Here is a 22,343-nt window from a genome sequence, read left to right on the forward strand (position 1 = left end):
CCTCATTAGGACCCTCAGTTCCTTGATTGTAGCTCATTCTTTCTCACTTAGAATTCTACAGCTTCCTAACTAGTCTACCTGGGGCCAGAGTGACCTTCCCAAATGCAGAGGTCCCTCCACTGCTTCTGATTTTCAGTTGCTCCCGTGACCTTCAGGATAAGGCTGACATCTTTTACTTGAGTTTCAAGGCTGGTCTTGATCTGACTCCTGGGCACTGGGCCGTCTCCTCAACTTTTCACCCACGCTCTGATGACGATTGTCATCATCATGGCAACCAGAGTGCCCTTCATTGGTGCTCCCGTCAACACTCTGCGTGTGCCTTCGCCACAGCAACCATCATACTCGCAGTAATCACCTGTTTACTTGCCTGTACTCCCACACAAATACTCAGCACAGGCTTCTTATGGGCAGGGACTGGGCCTTGTCCATACCTGTGTTCCCCATGTCTGATGTTAAATGGTGAACTCCAATGCATGTGTGAATGAATGACGTTTACCTTTCTGTACCAAGCATATGTATTGGTTTTAATACTAAGCCCTTTACACACATTATCTCATTTGATTATTACAACAACCCTGTCGAGTGTGCAACATTTTCTATCCCTGTTTTACAGATGAAGAAACTCTAAGTTTAGAAAGGTGAGGCAGTTTTCTCAGTGCCCCACAACTGATAAATGGCATGGTTCCATGAGACTCCAAAGCCAGTATTCCTACCCAGCCCCCCCGAAGACTGAGAACAGGAGAGGAGTTGCCTCAGGGATCATGGTGGCCTTCTTTAACCCAAGTGGGACCCACTCTCTGTAAAGAAAATTGAATCTAACCTGTCTATTGGAAAAAGAATCCCAAAACGCCCCACCAGCCTAGGCCATGCACCCCTGAGAGTCCAGATAAAGCCCTAATCATGAAAGAACCTTGAAAATGCCCAAACATACCATTCTGCTTCATTCCTCCATTTTAGGTCCCAACCCTCCACCCACTCCAACCCTCACCCCCACTAAATTCTTTCTCATCCTCCAAATCCTCCTAGGCTGTTCCTCTCTGAAGCCTTCCTCAGCTCCTGCCACACCCACCACACAGTCCCTCCCATGCCCCGGCTGTAATCACTCCCTCCTGTGTGCTTCCTCTAGACTTTGAGTGCACCCTTACCCCTGTTTATAATATTGTTTGCTTACACATCAGTTTTCTTTATAGACTCTAAACTCCTTAACAACAGCATCTGGCAAGCCCTTAACTCCTCTCTCTATACCTGAGACTACATCTGAGGTCTCAAAGATTTATTTTTTAAAAAACCTGCAGCTCAGGGACTGCCTCGGCCTCCACTTGCCACCCCTGGGCCTGTCCTCTCTACATTCTTCTTTTTTTTCTTTTTAAAGAATTATTTATTTACTTGTTTGACAGAAAGAGAGAGAGAGCGCACAAGTATGCAGAGTAGCAGGCAGAGGGAGAGGGAGAAGCAGGCTCCCCACTGAGCAAGGAGCCTGATGTGGGGCTCGATCCCAGGACCCTAGGATCATGACCCAACCCAAAGGTAGTCACCCAACCTACTGAGCCACCTCGGTGCCCCATCTACAGAGTCTCACCCCGCCCATCCTTTTTAGACCATTAATTCACCTGGTGAGACATTTTGACCTCTCCCTTCCCATAGTTCTTTCATTCTCATCTTTGCTCCAAGCTCTGAGACCTGAGAACCAGTCCTGCCTCACCCCCATACCCAGGTTTGGTGCTCAGGCCACTTCTGTCTCAATTAGGAGATTTAAAAGGCATCTTGTTCATCTCTGTACCGCCAGTGGTTAACACAAGCCAGTGGTTAGCAGTAGGCGCTGAGCAAAAAGCAGTATTAGAATTTATGGCACATGAGGCAGTGTGCCCATGTACTGAGCAGTAAGACGTATCGCAGCATAATACTCTATGAAGTAGATATTTTTGTCCTTGTTACTTCAGATGGAGAAACTAACATTTGGTAAGGTGGATAACTTGCCCAAGGTCCCATAAATAGAAAATAGCAGACCCTCCCCAGTTGCACGTCTCATAGACCTGCACCCCAGACCACCAAACTTGAGAGATGTTAGTGGGACTGGACTAAACTGAAAGGCAAGGCAATGGCAGAAGACCATTTCAAGGAAAGAACCATTAGCAATACACAAGAAGTTCCATCAAACATAAACAGGACCTAAGAATTTAAAAGGAACAGAATGTAGAATGCACATGGGCAATTAGTCCACCAAACCAAAGCCCAGTGATAAAATCATTCACTTAACCATTGGAAAATATGTGCTGGGCTTCTACCCTGTTAACTGATCTTGTCAACTGGGAATGAGACATGCATCATCCCTGGCTTCAACAAGTTTATATTCTAGTGAGGAAGACAGATTATAAAAAAAGGTGTTTTTTTTTGTTTGTTTGTTTGTTTTTAATTTTTTTTAAAGATTTTTTATTTATTTATTTGACAGACAGAGATTACAAGTAGGCAGAGAGGCAGGCAGAGAGGAGGAAGCAGGCTCCCTGCTGAGCAGAGAGCCCGATGTGGGGCTCAATCCCAGGACTCTGAGATCATGACCTGAGCCGAAGGCAGAGGTTTTAACCCACTGAGCCACCCAGGTGCCCCTAAAAAAAGTTTTAAAATATTAATTAAAGGGGTGCCTGGGTAGCTCACTTGGTTAAGCATCTGACTCTTGATTTCAACTCAGGGCATGATTCCAGAGTCATGAGATCAAGTTCCCTGTTGGGCTTCCCGCTCAGTGGGAAGTCTGCTTGAAATTCTCTCACTTTCCCTCTCCCTCTGCCTCTCCCTGCCATGCTCTCTCTCTCTCTCTCTCTCTCAAATAAATAAATAAATAAATCTTTAAAAATAAGATATTAATTAAAATAGTAATTAAAAGTATTGTGTTGAGTTCAATGAATTTCAAGTTAAATTTGGTACAGATGGTGTGGGGAAAATGCCAGGACTGTACCCAGAAGGTGTCTGAGGTACCTGGGGAGGCGGCCCAGCAGCTTGTTCCGAAGCACACTTCTATTTTATAGGGTGGAATAGAGCATATTGCGGTCCCATCCCTAGAAGTTGTCATTAAAAAAAAAAAACAAAAAAACAAAAAAACCCCAAAGTTCAGATCTAAGAGAGACTTCGGTTGAGTTCTAGAAGGAGAGTTAATGGTCCACATCCCTGCCCAGTGGGAATTTTCACTTTCAAGCACTCATTTTTTCCTCCACTAGGCAAGTGCCTGATGATGTCTCACTTTCCAGAGGCCTGAGGCAAACCCTGGTGCCAGAGAGTCAAGACAGGCAGCCTTCTATCACAGGTATACTAAAAGGAAGAGCAGAGGAAATGGGCTCCCCTTCACTCCCAGACTCCTCCGTCTTCCTCTTTTCCCACACAAACCAACACAAGTGCTGAAGGTGATTCAATCCCCCATTACCTCTTTGATGTATGGATGGGTTCAGGCAGGGCTGCCCCTCGGGTGTGTGTGGTAGAGTATTAGCACACTTTTGGCAGCCAATCTTACACAATCCCACAAAAAGAATCCCACAAAAGAAATGTCACACCTGCTACCAAAGCAATTTGCCCTGCAGGCCCCCCTCTAGGAATTGGAATTGACTCTACATCCCTGGGAACCCCATATAAGAACAAGTCCTAGAGCCTGTGGAGACATCTGGTCAACCCCATGCACAAGCTAGATGGTGGAGAATACCCAAAGAGGTGGGATGAGACAACAGACCAAGGCCCATGTAGGTTCCTATCTGGGCTTAAAAGACCCTGTCCAGATGACACTGCTAGGCACAGTCTTAGACACCAGAGGAAAACCACCTTTGAAGAAGTCTCTCGGAAATGAGGAACCTCCTAAGGGCCAGAGATCAGAGCAGGGGGTTCCATTGCTAAGTCTAAGGACAGTAGTAGGTTCAGCTCTCTTCCCAGCTCCTCTGTGTGTGTGTGAGTGTGTGTTTGTGTGTGTGTGTGTGTGTGTGTGTGTGTGTGTGTGTGTTTGGAGGAGAGGGGAACAATCTGGCCAATGTGGTCTAGACATAGGGTCTTCCCATAGCATCTCTACAGTGATACTTCTAGGCCCTTTAGGGTGACTCATTCAAAGAGGAAAAACCAAAGCAAAGAGCTAGAGGAGACCCACTCCTTGTCTCTTTCCATATCAGGGATTACTTTGCATCATCTCTGTGACCTTCTCACTATGCCTTGCTGTCCTCCATTGCTCAAATTTCATGGCCACCTCTGTTGTAACTTGGACACATGGCATGTGATCATAACTCCTAAACCCAGTCTCCAAATGTTCTTGAGACTCCCTGTGTGTGCACAATTCATAAACAAAGGAGGCAATGGTCTGACAATTATTTGAGGGGTGAGGAACAGTCAGATTCCATTGGAACAAAACTCTAAGGATTCTTTTGTGGGACCTAGAATTTTTTGTGTGTATCCAATACTTAAAATAGGTGGGTCCTGGGGCACCTGGGTGGCTCAGTGGGTTAAAGCCTCTGCCTTCAGCTCAGGTCATGATCCCAGGGTCCTGGGATCGAGCCCCGTATCGGGCTCTCTGCTCAGTGGGGAGCCTGCTTCCTCCTCTCTCTCTCTCTCTCTGCCTGCCTCTCCGCCTACTTGTGATCTCTCTCTCTGTCACATAAATAAAATCTTAAAAAAATAAAAATAAAATAAAAATAAAAATAAAAAAATAGGTGGGTCCTCCCTGATCCTTGAAGCTTGTTTTGTAATAATCTTGATTGTAATAGCCTTGATTTATACCAGTAGAGAAAGCTGCATTTCCCTTAATATTAGTGACCAAAGAAGAAGTCTTAGAGGCCTAGAACTCTCTTATCTGAGACCCCAGGATTTGAGAGTAATATCTGCCTGAAGGCATTTGGCAAATCAAGATGGTATATAGGATTGGTTAGTTGAAGGTCAATCCAGACTCTAGATCCGTCATTTTTAGGAGACCAAAAAGCCCCTCTACCTTCACCTACCCTTCTATGGTTCTTCTAGTAATGGCTCAGTTAGGGCTCTCCTTAGTACATCCCTAGTGCCCTGGCACTAGGGAGTGTGGAGGAGGAGGGCAAGGCACTCAGAAAAGGATTTATCGGCTTTCCAACATGTTTTCTGGGAAGATAGCAGGCTGTCCATCTCAACATTTCTGAAATATCCCACCTGAGGAGCAGAGCTCTTCAGGAAGCCCTGATATATGGCATCAAAGATGCTGGTTAACTGTAGCAAACTCCTGTGGGTGGCTGTAGGAAGCGAATTCTATTAGAAAGGAGGGCCCTGGCTCCAGGTGGGGGCCTACAATACCTGAGACCTCCTCAGGACATAGATTCCCAGGAGAAATGCCTCTGATGATCAAAGCACCTAGTGATTCCCTGGAGAAGATCTTTATAGGCAGAGCTTCAACTCCCAGGTTTGGGCATGTAGGCACATGTAGCGTGGATTCTGGGGCACAGCCAAGGCTCTCTGCTCTGGTCTCATCACTGATTCTCAACCTCCAGCATCAGAGTTTCTCGATATTGGCTTAAGACTAACACCGTAAAAGTGCAAATGTCACATGGTATTGGTCTCATTGGTTGAAGTTGGCTTCAATGAATGAGTTTATTAGATCCCTTCCCATGAATAGGTTTAGGTTGGGGGGAAGAAGAGAAGGGGCATGAGGCACCTGGTCTTCCAGGAGGAGGTCCAGTAAATCATAAGGAACCCAAGTGACCATCTGGTTCAAAAGTTCCAGCTCAAAGCCCACAGGCCAAACCAGCCTATAAGGTTGGTCTAGAATAGTGCCTAATACAAACTTCAAATTTTCTTTCCTTTAATTAGGATATGAGCCCTCCACTTCCTCATGGATCCCACCATTCCTCATTGTCTTATATCTGTTTACTTCATCTGTTGAGGACACCTAGTCCCAAAATAGGTGTGTCTGTGACCCTGAATTCTGGTACAAGTTTCCACTCAATGCAAAGCCTTTTCAATAACACCATGAAGTCTGTCTTTATTCGTTTTTTCACACACTCGTTCAAAATATATGTACTGAGCACCTACTAATGCATGGTAATTTAAAGCATGAAGAATCCTGCAAGATAGTCTAGTTTTACCATTTCATTTCACAGGTGGTGCAACCAACAACCAGAGAGCTGTGTGACTCATGAAATGCCACAAAGCTGTGTGGAGGCAGAGCTAAATTGAAGAAGAAACTGGGTGGGCAGGGGTGGCTGCTGTCTCTCTTGAGACTGTTAAGCACCTCGGTGAAACCCAACTATACTTCAACTATGAGGATTCCCTAATGTACTTAGCTCAAGGATTCTCAAAGTGTAGCCCAGGAGGAGCCTCTGTGGTCCCCAAGAGACTTTCAGGGCATCTGTGAGGTTAAAACTACTTCCATGATGAAACAAAACTATAATTTGCTTTTGTTATTCCCTTTCTTTCACGTATGTACGGAAGTTTCCAGAGGTGTGTGATGTGTAATATAGCAACACATTGAGGGCAGAAGCATATATGAGAACATCAACCTGTTACTGAGCAGGTTACCCTAACTGTATAACTATGCCACTACTCTCACTAAATATTTTTTGGAAAATATATTTTTACTTAGGAATATGTTATTTATATCGACATTAAACGGGTTTTTTGTTAACATGTGTTATGAGTCATTTAAAATATATTAATAAACAGTTTTTAAATTGCTCAGTTTTAATTTCTAATGTGGTACATATCCATAGACATAATCCACATCACTATAGCTTTGGGGGATCTTCAATAATTTTTAAGATTATAAAGAAGTCCTGAATTCAGAAAGTTTGAGGACTGCTAATTTATTCTGCTAAACCTAGTAAAGGAAAACTACAACACTTGAACTTTTCCAACAGGCATAGGGTCATGTGAAAGTTGTATAATTATTTTTTAAAAGGGAAAAAAACTGAACAGGATCTATTTTTGCTTCTTAGAAATGAAAAATGGCACACTGCGTCTCCCTCAGTGACCTCAAGGATTGGTCTGACTTGAGCTATTCCATCACCAAAACTGGATGGAATAACCTTGGTCCTATGGTGATTAAAGTATGAAAGGACTTATGTCTCAACCCCCACAACCTCCTCCTGCTTTCATCTCACCTACGAGTACCACGACCACAAGGGGCCTGGGCCAAAAACTTGGGTTCCTCTTCTATTCTCCTCTCAATTTCCACCACATTCACCACTGCTGTCTCCCTCAACAGCTCTGGTGCATTTTCTCTTCACCGCATCAGCTGCAGTTGAGACAGTTAATTTTTTTTAAGATTTTTATTTATTTAATTTTATTTATTTGTTTATTTTATTTATTTAATTGACACAACGAGAGAGGGAACACAAGCAGGGGGAGTGGGAGAAGGAGAAGCAGGCTTCCCACCAAGCAGAGCTAGCCAGGCATCCCAGTTGAAACAGCTATGTCATGCCCGGAGATGGCTTCTGTCTTGCTGATCCCCACCCTTCTTGTCCCCTCCGTGGTGGTTCTGCTCTGCCTCCGGAGTAAGCTTTGGATTACGTGAATCTAATCATGATCTATCCAATTCCACCTTCTTTGAGGCCCTTGGGAATCTGGCCCCTGAGGACCAAGCAGCCTCACTGTCTCACACACCTCTTGCCAACTCTATCTTCCACCACAGAGAACTCTTCATATGTCTGCGAACCCACCACGCTCAGTAGGGCTTCAGAGCCTTTCCACCTGGGGTTGGGACTTCTCCCAACCTGAAGTACACTTCCTTCCCGCTTGTCTACCTGACCAAACTCCACACCACAAGTCTCAGCTCAAGTGCTCCCTTCCGGGAGACCTGGATGGCTCAGTTGATCAAGCGTCTGCCTCAGCTCAGATCATGATCTCAGGGTTGTGAGATCGAGGACCCAACTCCTAGAAAGGCCCCACACAAAGTTAATAACACAGTAAGCATTTGCTAAAATGAGTGAATCCTTCATTTGAAAAAAATATTCTATACAGTCTGTTCAATTTTCCGGCCTTATTAAGTATAGCATAATAAACTGAGCTGATAATTGCCATCCTGAATGGTCAGTGGTCATTGCTCTGGATGCCAGACCTCATTCCACATGCCACAGGGTAGAGGCAGTGAGATGCAACAAATGTTCATCGACCTTAGGACTTGACCCGGAAGTTGGCTTTCTCTTTATATATTTTAATATCAACGCTTTTCTTGTCTTCTGCTTATTTCTCCTTAAAATCAAATCACAGGGTGAGATCAAGATGGTTTGTGTTCGTAAGTAGGTGGTGGGATTAAAGAGTACACTTAACCATGATGATGAGCACTGAGTAATGTAGAGAATTGTTGAATCACTGTATCATACACTTAAAACTAATATACCACGGTAGGTTAACTATACTGGAATTAAAATTGAAAACTTAATAAAATCATCAAAAGAAAAAAATACCTTTCAAAAAAGAGGATTTGTAGTTCTAACAAATTGGTTTCTGGTTAATTGATTCTGTCACTTTAAGGTTAATGATATAATACTTATGAGGCTTTTATCTAGGATAAATAATTTGTGGATATTATTCTTATCACTTTCTCATTTAAAACAGTACTTTGGGGGTGCCTGGGTGGCTCAGTGGGTTAAAGCCTCGGCCTTCGGCTCAGGTCATGGTCCCGGTGTCCTGGGATCGAGTCCCACATCGGGCTCTCTGCTCTGCGGGGAGCCTGCTTCCACCTCTCTCTCTCTCTGCCTGCCTCTCTGCCTACTTGTGATCTCTGTCTGTCAAATAAATAAATAAAATCTTTAAAAAAAAATAAAACAGTACTTTGTAACATTAATTCAGACAGCATCTTTCTTACAATGATGAAATGGGATAAGTTGTCGCAGAGACTTTTGCCTGATTAAAATAATCTGTGGTCTTTATTTCCTTTTACTAGAGAAAACTTTATAGAAAGAATATAATCTGTTGAAATAACCCTTTTCAAGCTCATAAAACTCTTGTCACATGTTGGTGAACAATAAGTGCTAGTTCTTCTCCCTTCCACCATTAAGGTCAAATTTGACAAAACCAAGTCCAAGTTTTCAGCGTGGCCTGTAAAGCCCTACTGATTCGACCTCCTCCCACATCTGCTACTCTCCCCACGCAGCTTCGTGTTCCAGCAACCTGCCTTGTGTCCGGTCCCTGTATACACCATGCCACACTGCCTCTCCTCTCTGCCTGTAGTCACTCAGTTTCTCTGCTAGGAATGACCTTGCCCCCATCTGTCTCCCTCCTGTCCTGCCAGACTCAGAGCAGGTTATCACCCTCTCAGAGAAAACACTTCCTGTCCTCCCCAGTGTGGGTTAGCTGCTCCATCTTGAAGCTCCAGCCCAACCTTAAGCTGACCTCTCTCAGAGCTCCATGACCTCAGGCACAGGACGTGACCTCTCTTATCACGGCTTCCTCATCTGTAAAATAGAGTAATAGTGGTTTCCACCTCACAGCGTTCTCAGGATAATTATTTAAGAGTTATGTTAAGTGCTTAGAATAGTACTTGGACATATTAATTACCCCCTAAGTTCTAGCTGTTATATTTGTTTTGGTATCACTTACCATAATGAAAATATCTGCACTTATCTGGGTGTCTTTGAATTTTTTTTCTGTCTCTGAGAAGCTAGCGTACCTCCTAGCAAGTGCTCTGTAAATTGAACTAGTACTAGTTCTATTATTTATCAATGTATATATAAAGCTTTATACCATGGTAGCCAGCAGAGAACAATAGTCCACATTCTGATCTTTCACTTTACATCAAACAGTTTGGCCATTTTTTTTTAAGGTAGGCTTCATGCCGCCCACAGAGCCCAATACAGGACTTGAACTCACAACCCTGAGATCAAGACCTGAGCTGAGATCATGAATAAGATGTTTAACCAACTGAGCCACCAAGGCACCCATGTTTTTGCCATTTTTAACAGCTAGGCACATGTCTATTTATTTCCCTTTATGTTTTTATAATTCATTGGTTATAAACATCTTTAGCATTAAACAATAAGTGTTTCCCTGTGGCAGCAAGCAGTTATTTTGTCAAAACTTATAAATACCTTTACAATACTTGAGGGGGATCACCACACTGATCTCTAAAAAGACCGCGCTAATACACAATTTCTCATGAAACTATTTCTTCCCAGGCTTGTCATCATGGGATTTTATCACTAGTTTTTTTTTTTTACTTTAATGGGGATATAATAGTATCTCTGAGTTGTTTTCATTTGTCTGTTTTTAATCACTAACAAGGATGGACATTTGGCACGTGATAAGATGCTGTATCTTTTCCATCAGCAACAAAGCATCTATTCATTTTTTACTACATTCAAAGTGGAATCCAAATTGTAACCATATATATATACACACACACATACACATATACATATTTACATTTAAATATATAAAATTTATATATACATATTTTACATATATTTAAAGATTTTATTTATTTATTTGAAAGAGAGAGAGCACGAGCAGGGGGAGGGACAGAGGAAGAGGGAGAAGCACACTCCTTGCTGAGCAGGGAGCTGGCTCTGGGGCTCCATCCCAGGACCATGAGATCATGACCTGAGCCGAAGGCTGACACTTAACTGACTGAGCCACCCAGGTGCTCAGTGATATATGTCTATAAAATTTTTATACTTCTTCAGAAATAAAATTCCCCAACCTATGTTTTTTTCTTTTTAACATGTATTTACAACGTTTTCTGCTACCATAGACTTTTGTACGTGAACAATCCCCCAGAGTCAGGCAATACTGACATTCGAGCTGCCCCATCAGAGTCTTGGGTAGTATTCAATTATGCTAATTTTTTACTTCAATCTCCTTTGTTTGACGGGTTGTCTTTAAATAGTTTATTCTTTGGCTTATTGAAGGTCCATTCTATGGTATAGCTCCAAGTTTATTCTTCTCCCTACTGAGATCCAATTTCTACAAAGCAGATTAAATAGCAATTCTTTTTCCTGCTGTGATACAGTTTCTAGCATGTTATAAATTCTATACAATTTTGATTTCCTGAAATTTCTCTTCTATTGCACTAACAAATCTTTTAAATTGCACATTATATGGTTTCAATCAGTTACTGTTTTTATTAATGTTTTAATTTTAAATCCAGTAGAGCTAACATACAGTGATACATTAATTTCAGGTGTACAATATAGTGATTCAACAGGCCTATACATTACTCAGTGTTCATCACAATAAGTGCATTCTTAATCCCCTTCACTTCTTTCACCCATGCCCCAGCCACCTCCCCTCTGGTAACCATCGATTCTCCATAGTTAAGAGTCTGTTCCTTAGTTTGACTCTTTCTTTTTTCCCCTTTGCTTATTTGTTTTGTTTCTTAAATTTCATACATATGAGTGAAATTATATGGTATTTGTCTTTCTCTGACTGGCTTATTTTGCTTAGCTTTATACTCTCTAGCTCCAACTATGTCATTGCAAATGGCGAGATTTCATTCTTTTCATGGCCGAGTAATATTCCACTATATATATACACACCACATCTTCTTCATCCATTCATCAATTGATGGACCCATGGGCTGCTTCCATATCTTGGCTATTGTAACTAATACTGCAATAAGCATTGGGGTGCATGTATTCCTTTAAATTAGTGTTTTTGTACTCTTTGGGTAAATATCCAGTAGTGTGGTTACTAGATCACTGGGGAGTTCTATCATTAACCTTTTGAGGAAACTCCATACTCTTTTCCACAGTGGCTGTATCAGTTGGTACTCCTACCAATAGTGTACAAGGGTTCCTATTTCTCCACATCCTCTCCAACACCTATTGTTGATTTTAACCATTCTGATAGGCATGAAGTGATATCTCATTGTAGTTTTGATTTGCATTCCCCTAATTACGAGTGATGAGCATTTTTTCATGTGTCTGTTGGCCAGCTATAGATCTTCTTTGGGAAAATGTCTGTTCATGTCTACTGCCCATTTTTAAATTAGATTATTTTGTTTTGGGCTGCCAAGTTATATCAGTTCTTTATATATTTTGAATACTAACCCTTTATCAGAATGTCAGTTTGCAAATATCTTCTCCCATTCAGTAGTAGGCTGTCTTTTAGTTTTGTTCATTGCTTCCTTTGCTGTGCAGAAGATTTTTATTTTGATGTAGTCCCAATAGTTTACTTTTGCCTTTGTTTCCCTTGCCTCAGGAGATATACCTAGAAAAAAATGTTGCCATGGCAATGACAGAGAAATTACTGCCTGTATTGTCTTCTAGCATTTTGATGGTTTCCTGTTTCACATTTCGGTCTTTCATCCATTTTGAGTTTATTTTTGTGCATGGTGAAAGAAAGTGGCCCAGTTTCATTCTTTTGCATGTAGCTGTCCAGTTTTCCCAAAACCATTTGTTAAAGAAACTGTCTTTTTACCATTGCAGATTCATTCTCTCCTTCTTTATTGATGATCAATTGACCATATAGTTATGGGTTCATTTCTGGGTTTTCTATTCTCTTCCATTGATCTATGTGCCAATTTTTGTGCCAGTAACATAACATTTTGATAACTACAGCTTTGTCATTCAACTTGAAATCTGGAATTGTGATGCCTCCAGCTTTGCTTTCCTTTCTCAAGATTGTTTTGGATATTTGGAGTCTTCTGTGGTTCCCTACAAATTTTAAGATTGTTTGTTGTAGTTATTTGAAAAATGTTGGAATTTTGATAGGGATTATATTACATCTGTAGATTGCTTTGGATAGTATGGACATTTTAACAATATTTGTTCTTCCAATCCATGAACAGGGACTATCTTTCCACTTGTTTGTGTCATCGTCAATATCTTTCATCAGTGTTTAATAATTTTCAGAGTACAGGTCTTTCACCTCTTGGATTATGTTTATCCCTAAGTAGTTTATTATCTTTGGCGCAATTGTAAATGGGATTGCTTTCTTAATTCTCTTTCTGTTGTTTCATTTTAGTATATAAAAATACCACAGATTTTTGTGTCCTGCAACTTACTGAATTCATTTATTGGTTCTAGCAGTTTTTTGGTGGAGACTTTAGAATTTTCTATGTATAGTATCTGTTAACCACAAATGGTGAAAGTTTTATTTCTTCCTTACCAATATGGATCCCTTTTATTCCTTCCACTTGTCTGATTGCTATGGCTTAGACTTCCAGTACATTGTTAAGTAATAGTAGTGAGAGTGGACATCCCTGTCTTGTTTCTGATGTTGGAGAAATGCTCTCATTTTTTCCCCATTGAGTATGATGTTATCTGTGGGGTTTTTTATATAAGGCCTTTATTATGTTGAGGTATGTTCCCTCTAATCCTACCTTGGTGAGAGTTCTTATAAGGAATGGATGTTATACTTTGTCAAATGTTTTTTTCTGCATCTATGAAACAATCATATGGTTTTTATCCCTTCTTTTATTGATGTGATGGAGCATATTGATTAACTTGCAAATATTGAACCACCCTTGCATCCGAGGGATAAATCCCAGTTGATTGTGATGAGTGATTTTTTTAATGTATTGTTGGATTCAGTTAGCTAATATTTTGTTGAGGATTTCTGAATCTATGTTCATCAGAGATATTGGCCTATAGTTCCCTTTTTTGTAGTGCCTTTATCTGGTTTTAATGTCAGGCTAATACTGGCTTCATAGAATGAATTAGGAAGTTTTCCTTCCTTTTCTATTTTGTGGAATATATTGAGAAGAATAGATATTAACTCTTCTTTGAACGTTTGGTAGAATTCACCTGTGAAGCCACCTAGCCATGGACATGGACTTATTTTCTGGGATTTTTTGATTTCTGATTTGATATCACTGCTGGTAATTGATCTGTTCAAGTTTTCTATTTCTTCCTGCTTCAGTTTTGTGAGGTTAGATGATTCTAGGAAATTACCTATCTCTTCTAGATTGCCCAATTTATTGGCATATAATTTTTCATAATATTCTTTTATAATCCTTTGTATTTCTGTAGTGTTGGTTGTCATTTCTCCTCTTTCATTTCTGATTTTATTTGAGTTCTCTTTCTCTCATTTTTATTTTGATTTTTGTTTTTTTTTTTTAATGAGTCAGGCTAAAGGTTTATTGATTTTATTGATCCTTTCAAAGAACCAGATGTTGGTTTCATTGATCTGTTCTATTGTTGTTTTGGTTTCTATTTTGTTTCTTTCCAATCACTGTTACTTTGTAACATGCATCAGGATAAGAGGAATGTTATTACCTATCTAAAATAGTTTTGATGTTTTTGCCCTCACTTCTTCTTCATGAGTGGAGAAGTGAGGGCAAGGAGAGCCAAAATGGTCAGGGAACCTTACCTTTCTTTCCCATCTGCAGAATTTGGATGCCTGTGATGGTGTACGGCAGACCTCAGCAATTGACTGCCCTACCTGACCTACAGTCTTGTTTTGCTAAGAGGATGGAGCTAATGTGTCAGTGTATCACAGAGTTTCAGCTTGGGAAGATGAAAACATTCTGGAAATGGACAATGGTGAGGGTTGTACAACAATGTGAGTATAGTTAATACTACCTAGTTGTACAGTTAAAATGATGGGGTGCCTGGGTGGCTCAGTCAGTTAAGCATCTGACTCTTGATTTCAACTCAGGTCATGATCTCAGGGGAACTCAATGGGGAGCCTGCTTCTCTCCCTCTTCCTCTGCCCCTCCCTCCCCTCCTCATTCAAGTGCACAGGCACACATACACACACACACACACTCTCTCTCAAAATAAATCTATTAAAAAATAAATAACATCTTTTAAAAAACACTAAAATGGTGCTGTGAAATGTGTAAATCTGGCAAGTCACAGACCTGTACCCCTGGGGATAAAAACACATTATATGTTTTTTAAGAAATTTAAAAAAAAAAAACACTAAAATGGTAAGTATGTTATGTATATTCTACCAAAACAAAAACTTTTTAAAGGGATTATAAACATAAGGAGTAAGGGATGACATGAAAAATATTTCTTTTTTTTTTTTTAAGATTTTATTTATTTATTTGACAGACAGAAATCACAAGTAGGCAGAGAGGCAGGCACAGAGAGAGGGGGAGGCAGGCTCCCTGCCGAGCAGAGAGCCTGATGCGGGGCCTAATCCCCGGACCCGGGGATCATGACCCGAGCCAAAGGCAGAGGCTTTACCCACTGAGCCTCCCAGGTGCCCCAACATGAAAAATATTTCTTATATAAAAAAGCATAATGTAAAATTATTTCTATACTATCATTGAAAGAATGTAAAATTTAGGCAAATGAAAAAGGATTAGAAAAGATCATGGATAATTAAAGGTACAATATTTTAGGAACATGGGATTATGTATGAATATCTTCTTTCTTTAATTTAAAATTTTAATAATGTTGGCACAATGTTTTTTATTTTATTTAACATAAAAGTGACTATTCTCTCACTCCTCTCTCCCAAATGCTGAATTTGAATAAAGGAATGTATATAAATAAGCTTAAAAGTACTCAGAAACACCTCCTTCTGCCATGAGGGCTCAAGTCAATCTGGAACAAGTTTGGAAATGCTTGAAGAGGAACAGAAAAAAATTCTCACTTGGGCAAGTCCCTGGTCTATTCTCACTGTTGAGTTCTGCCTAATAGAATGGCTTTCTATAACTCTTTTTTACTTGGTATTTGCCAGAGTGTACTAAAAATCACCTTGGCAAATTACTTCCTCTATCAGGAGCAGAATCAATCAGGATGAATGCCTCCAGGGGTCCTGGTATTTATGACCCTAGATCTTTCCTTGGGTTCCTTGTGCAAAGTAGGGTGGGAAGTAGCTATAGCACATTATATATAGTTCAAGGAAAGAAATGAACCTTATATGACTACTTAGTACTGACCACATGCCAGATTCTGGACCAGGCATTTAGGTGCGTATTTTAGCCTACTCTCAGAGCAAAGATAGGTATCTTTATTTCTATTTCAAAGGTGAGAAACTTGAGGTTTAAAGGATTAAGGATTAAGTGGCTTACAATTCTGGCAATATGAAGAAAGAGGTAAACTACCTGAAAGTCCTCCACTCTCACACCCGGAAATGTTATATATATTTATGACCAAAAAGATAACATTTGAAAAGCATAGATGAATTCACAAGAAAAGGGAAGAAATATACAAACATCAGCAACAAGAGAAAGTTATGAAGGAGAGTAGTGAGAAGAATAAGTAGTGAGAACAGAGTCTGTGGCTTCCTGAGGAAAATGCTAGAACCCAGTAACTTAGGCATTGGGATTTTACCACCTTGTGAGAAATGAAGATGAGTTCTTGGTCCTGCAAAGAATAGAAGTTAGAACTAAGGCCCATACACACAGCCAGGGTCATCTACAAGCAGAAGCTCAATAAAAGGGTAAACTAGGAAAAAATAATAATAATCCGCCCACCAGCACCAAATGACAACAAAGAATGTCCCTGTTTTTGCTTGGAATCTAAGTAAGGGGGGGAAAAAAAGAAAATAGTTTCAGTTGAGAATATGAAAACCTGGAGCTTTATTTCATGAGGACATGCCTTTCATTTTCTCTTGGTTACTCCTTTTTGGTTACTCTCATGGTCTCAGAACCTCCAGGCCAAGGAACTCTTCTAATAATTGATCCCAAGCCAGTGATACCTCACTTAATTCTGAGAGAATTAAATGGAAAACTTCTCTGGCAGGAGGCCAATCCAGGCCACAAAGATTTCTCTCAGGAAAAACAAGCAAGTCTCATCAGTGATGAGTTCAGAATCACAATTTTAAAAGTACATAAGGTGGATGGAACTAAAGTATATCATGCTAAGTGAAATAAGTCAGTCAGAGAAAGACAAATATATGATTTCACTCAGATGTGGAATTTAAGAAACAAAAAAGATATTGGGAAGGGGGGAAAAAGGAGAGAAGGAAACAAACCTTAAGGGACTTTTAACTACAGAGAACAAACTGAGGTTTGCTGGAAGAAGGTGGGTGGAGTTAGGCTAAATGGGTGATGGGGATTAAGGAGGACACTTGTGATGAACACTGTGTGTGATATGCAAGTGATGAATCATGAAATTCTATTCCTGAAACCAACATTACACCGTATGTTAGCTAACTAGTATTTAAATTAAAAATTGGAAGAAAAAAATAATTTTTAGTATGCCAATAATTCCAATAAAATTCCAATAAAAACATATTTGTAGGGATGCCTGGGTGGTTCCATCAGTTAAGCATTTGACTCTTGATTTTGACTCTGCCAATGATCTCAGGGTCATGAGATGGAGCCTCTCATCAGGCTCTGCGCTGGCCTAGAGCCTCCTTAAGATTCTCTCTTCCTCTTCCCTTGCCCCTCCCCCCCAACTCTTGCATGCACTCCCACACTCTCCCTCTCTCAAAAAATATAAAATAATAGAGACACCTGGGTGGCACAGTAGGGTGAGCATCTGACTCTTGGTTTCAGCTCAGGTCATGATCTCATGGTCTTAAGATCGAGCTCCATGTCAGGTCAGGCTCTACGTGGAGTCCGCTTGAAGATTCTCTCTCTCTGCCCCTCCCCTGCTCTCTTATCTCTCTAAGAGAAATGAATAAATCTTTTAAAAAACTTGTAACAAAAAGTAATAAAATATAAAAACATGTAAGGAAAAAAAATCACCATGTGCACAAGTCAGCAGACACAGTAAATATCAGGATTTGAGCCCTAAAAACTTGAGACAATGGAATTGAAACCTAAGAGATATGACATAGTATATTTAAATTGATAAATGAAGAAATAAACCCAAAGAAAATGGTATCACTATGAAAAACAATGGGTAGATACCTTAAAGTAGAATTTCTAGAAATAAAAAAATGAAAAATATAAAAATAAAAAAAATAAAATAAAATTTTATTTTTTTAAAAGAAAAAGAATTATGAATCATGGATGGGCCAAATAGCTTATTAGACACCTGAAAAGAGAACAAGTCAGCTGGACGATAGATATGATCCATCCCCTGGGAGGTGCCATTGCTTGTGCACAGGGAAGGTGATCCTCATTCTGCAGACCCAGCAGACCATGGGGCCTGACTAGCACCACCAAGCCTGAATGAAAACCCATGGACATGTCCATATGTGTTGTTAATGAAGAACATCAACTTGGCTCTAATTTGGGGCCATTTGGTTACTAGAGAAGTTTTGGATATTGCACTAAGAGTTTTCATTCTATTGGGTTCCCTGATTTGCCGGGTGGATTTATTGCTTGAAATTGGGACAATTATTAATCACCTTGGGAAAATGTTCTTGGTCCCCTTGCTGGTGAAATCCCTATCAACATCCTATATATTAGTTTGACCTCTGCATATCTTACTCCAGTTTCACTTAGTTATATGATAATTTCAAAGATGTAATATTGGTTGCTACCATTTTTATGTCAGATATTGCATTCTTCCAACTCTGAGAACACTTTCTAAGTATTTCAATCCTTGCTGTGTCACTGCTAAATGAAAACCAACATGCATTGGCAAAGTAAACACAGCAGTCCAGTTAATCTTGGTGGTTTCTTTGGCAGCTCTGGTTTTCAATTATGCTGACAGTATTTATCTTCAGATACTGTGGTGTTTCATATTTTGCAACACAGCTGCCTCAGCTTATAGTTACCATCATGCTCAGAATGCTGGTCAGGGGAAAAATGTAGATCAAAGTCATCCATCATCATTAGGAAGGAAGTGGTATGCACCCCTGGCCCCAGGCCCACTTGGAAATCTACAGGAATTTGCCATTTTAGTGTTCAGCCTGAAAAAGGACCTGTCGGAACAAACCATGTCATCAAAATTGAAGTACTGCATATTGAAAATAAGCTTCATCATGATGATGTGCAGAATTTTCATGTATTTTTTTAAAGATTTCATTTATTTATTTGACAGAGAGAGGGAACACAAGCAGGGGGAGCAGGAGAGGAGAAGCAGTCTTCCTGATGAACAGGGAGCTCAATGTGGGGCTCAATCCCAGGACGCTGGGATCATGAACTGAGCCAAAGGCAGATGCTTAACGACTAAGTCACCCAGGCACCCTTCATGTATTTTTTTTTAAAGATTTTATTCATTTATTTGAGGGTGGGGGTAGAAAGACAGGTATCACAAGCATCTGGGAGGTATAGAGAGAGAAGCAGACTCCCTGCTGATCAGGGAGCCGGATGAGGAACTTGATCCCAGGACCCTGGGATCATGACCTGAGCCAAAGACAGAAGCTTGACCAACTGAGCCACCCAGGCACATGTGATGGGTCTTTAAATGCAAATAGAACTGAGCATAGCATTTTATTTTGGGAATCTTGATTAATTTACAAAATAACAATTATTCCAGTTACTATCAATCATTTTTAAATACATTTAAAAAAATAGTCCAGAATATGGAAGCTGAAATCATCACTTCTTCTAAAATAGAATTTAGATGAGTCACAAAGCATTAGGGAATTTTTTTTTAAAGATTTTATTTATTTGATAGTGAGAGAGACAGCGAGAGGGAACACAAGCAGGGGGAGTGGGAGAGGGAGAAGCAGGCTTCCCACCGTGCAGGGAGCCCAATGCGTGGCTCAGTCCAAGGACCCTGGGATCATGACCCGAGCTGAAGGCAGACACCTAACGACTGAGCCACCCAGGTGCCCCAGCACTAGGAATTTTGTGTGTTTAAATACATATCTTATGCAACCTGGCTGAAGAGTTTTGCATTTGATTTTTAGATTTGTGGACATTAGTAGTTCATGTGATTAATATCTAATTGCTTAGGATAATGACAGAATAAAGGAAGTTTAGCTATGGATAAAGAAAAGTTATAAAGAGATTTAAAATGCAGAAAATTTTGAAAATAATAAATAAGATCAAACACAAAATATAAGCTGTTGAAGTTTACATTCAAGAAAATCTTCCAACTCTCGGGTGCCTAATGGTTTATGTATTGGGATAAGAAGTAACACAGGTAGTAGGAATATGACAACATGTCCATTATCCTTTGTTGTTTAGGAGGTGGTGATTTACATCATGCCTTAATGTTGTGTCTCTTACATAGTGCTGTTTGTTTTACATTGAAATTTGTACTCATGTGATATCAAAATAATATGAAATTATATATTTTTAAAAGTTTTTTAAAGTTTTAAAATGTTATTTTATTTAAATTCATTTAATTAACATATAGTATATAATTAGTTTCAGAGGTAGAGTTCAGTGATTCATCAGATGTATATAACACCCAGTTCTTATCACATTATGTGCCTTCCTTAATGCCCATCCCTACAACAACCCTCCCTTCCAGCAACCCTCAGTTTGTTTCCTATAGTTAAGAGTATCTTATGGTTTGCCTCCCTCTTTGATTTTGTCTTATTTTTCCTTCCCTTTCCCTATGACCCTCTATTTTAAAAGGGTCTGAAGAGTCTTTTTTTTTTTGCCAGTAGGTTAAAGGAAAAAGAAAACTGGAAATAAAAATTAACAAGACGCAATGCAAAGAAATAATAAAATGAATGATATGAAAGAATGTGTTTGGGATAGAGAGATAAGGTCTAATATATATCTAGTAAATGTTCTGGAAGGAAAGAAATAAAGATATTTGAATTATAATAGTTGAAGTTTTCCAGAATTAATGAAAGACATAAATCCACAGAAAAGAGCATGACATATCCAAACAGAATTTTAGAAATCCATATCTTGGCATACTGTATTGAAACTGAGAGTAGGCAGTTAGACACGAACTGGAGGCAAGGGTGGTGATAAATAGGTTATACATTGGAAGCCTGGGGGCATGGCATCCTGACTCTGTGGCTCACAAGATCCTGACCTTGTGGCTTCCAGCATCCCCAGGCTGACAGATCAAGAGCAACAGGTACAGAACGTGGGCTCTCCTCTCACACCTCTGCCCCAGGGTAACCTCTAGGCTCATTACAATTCATTTGCATTGCCATTCCCCTTCTCCATGGAAAAATGCTGCCATAATGGTTCTGGTACAAACCTTGAGCAGTCAAAAACTCCCCCTCCTGACCAGTGAGAGGAGCACCCCCCCCCCCGAATGATTGAAAGAGCCTCCATTAGAGATCAGCCTGTCCATGATCCAAGACCCCACTTACATACAAAGAAAAAAACCCTGTAGCTTTAGTGCAATTACCACCTCTGGGCCTGCGCATTCTCCCATCTGTCCTAAAGAAATTGCTTTGTGCTTGCTGCTTTCCTGCTGGTTGTCTTTCTTCTAGCATGGATCTTCATGTAAATCTTTCATGGGAAATTGAAGAATTGAGACCTCCATTCACACAACACAGAATCTCCAACTAGTAACAGAAATCATAGAACATCAAAGATATAAAGAAGATTCCAAAAGTAGCCAGGAAGAACAGACAGATCACCACAAATGGTAATTAGACTAACAGCATTCTTCCCAGTAGCATCAATAGACTCTAGAAAAATGTCTCCAAAATATTGAGAGAAGGGGCGCCTGGGTGGCTCAGTGGGTTAAGGCCTCTGCCTTCGGCTCAGGTCATGGTCCCGGGGTCCTGGGATCGAGCCCCACGTCGGGCTCTCTGCTCGGTGGGGAGCCTGTTTCCCCCTCCCTCTCTCTCTGCCTGCCTCTCTGCCTACTTGTGATCTCTGTCTGTCAAATAAATAAATAAAATCTTAAAAAAAAAAAAAAAATATTGAGAGAAAATACCTATTAACTTAGCATACTAGCCCCAGCTAAACTATCACATAAGGATAAAGACATTTTCAGACAAATAAGAACTATTAACGTATGTACTTCACCAATAAAGAAATTGAATCCAGATGGAAGGAATGAGATGTAAGAAGCAAAATAAAAGGAAAAAAAAGGGAAATTGGAACAGGCAATTTTGAATGAAACGATATCAACAATAATAATAATTAATTTGGTGGTATTTTTTTAAAATATGGCACTAAAATACTAATAAACAATAACACAAAATGGGAGGAAGGAATCAGTTAAAGCCACTTAGTATCCCTGTATTATTCAAGACAAAAGAAGAGGTACTGTAGAATTCGTTTAGTATGCACATTAAAATTTTAAGGGTGGCTGCTGAAAGAATAGAAATAGAGCAGGAGCAATAGAGGAGGGGAAGGAAATAAAGAAAGCTTGATTTATCTAATGGGAGGCAAAAAAAGAGCAGAAAATAAATTGAAACTAAACATAGATATGAAAAAGAATAAAACAAGATAGTAGAAATCTACATATATCAATAACAAAAATAAACACAAGAAGGTTAAACTTAACAGTTATAAGGGAATCCCAGAATACTTTAAAACTTAATTAAATATTGTTAAATATTATATGACAATTAAAATTAACAAACCAAATATGTCAACAAGGATAAAGTCCCAAACATAATGTTGAGTGGTAAAAAAGAGCTAAAAGAATATTGCAATATTGTAAAATTTATGCATAATTTTAAATACCTCAAATTATAATGTAGATTGCTTTTTCCATTTATATATGTAAAGCACCCATGGGGATTTATAT

At 39.8% G+C, this 22,343-nt stretch overlaps 1 pseudogene; it reads left to right on the top strand.

The window, feature by feature from the left end:
• The first annotated feature begins 249 nt into the window (after window positions 1–249).
• Window positions 250–21,148, top strand: LOC111154367 (annotated as a pseudogene).
• The last annotated feature ends 1,195 nt before the right edge of the window (window positions 21,149–22,343 follow it).

This window comes from Enhydra lutris, unplaced genomic scaffold (assembly GCF_002288905.1).
Source record: "Enhydra lutris kenyoni isolate GAN:26980312 unplaced genomic scaffold, ASM228890v2 scaffoldscaffold37, whole genome shotgun sequence".
NCBI lineage: Eukaryota > Metazoa > Chordata > Mammalia > Carnivora > Mustelidae > Enhydra > Enhydra lutris.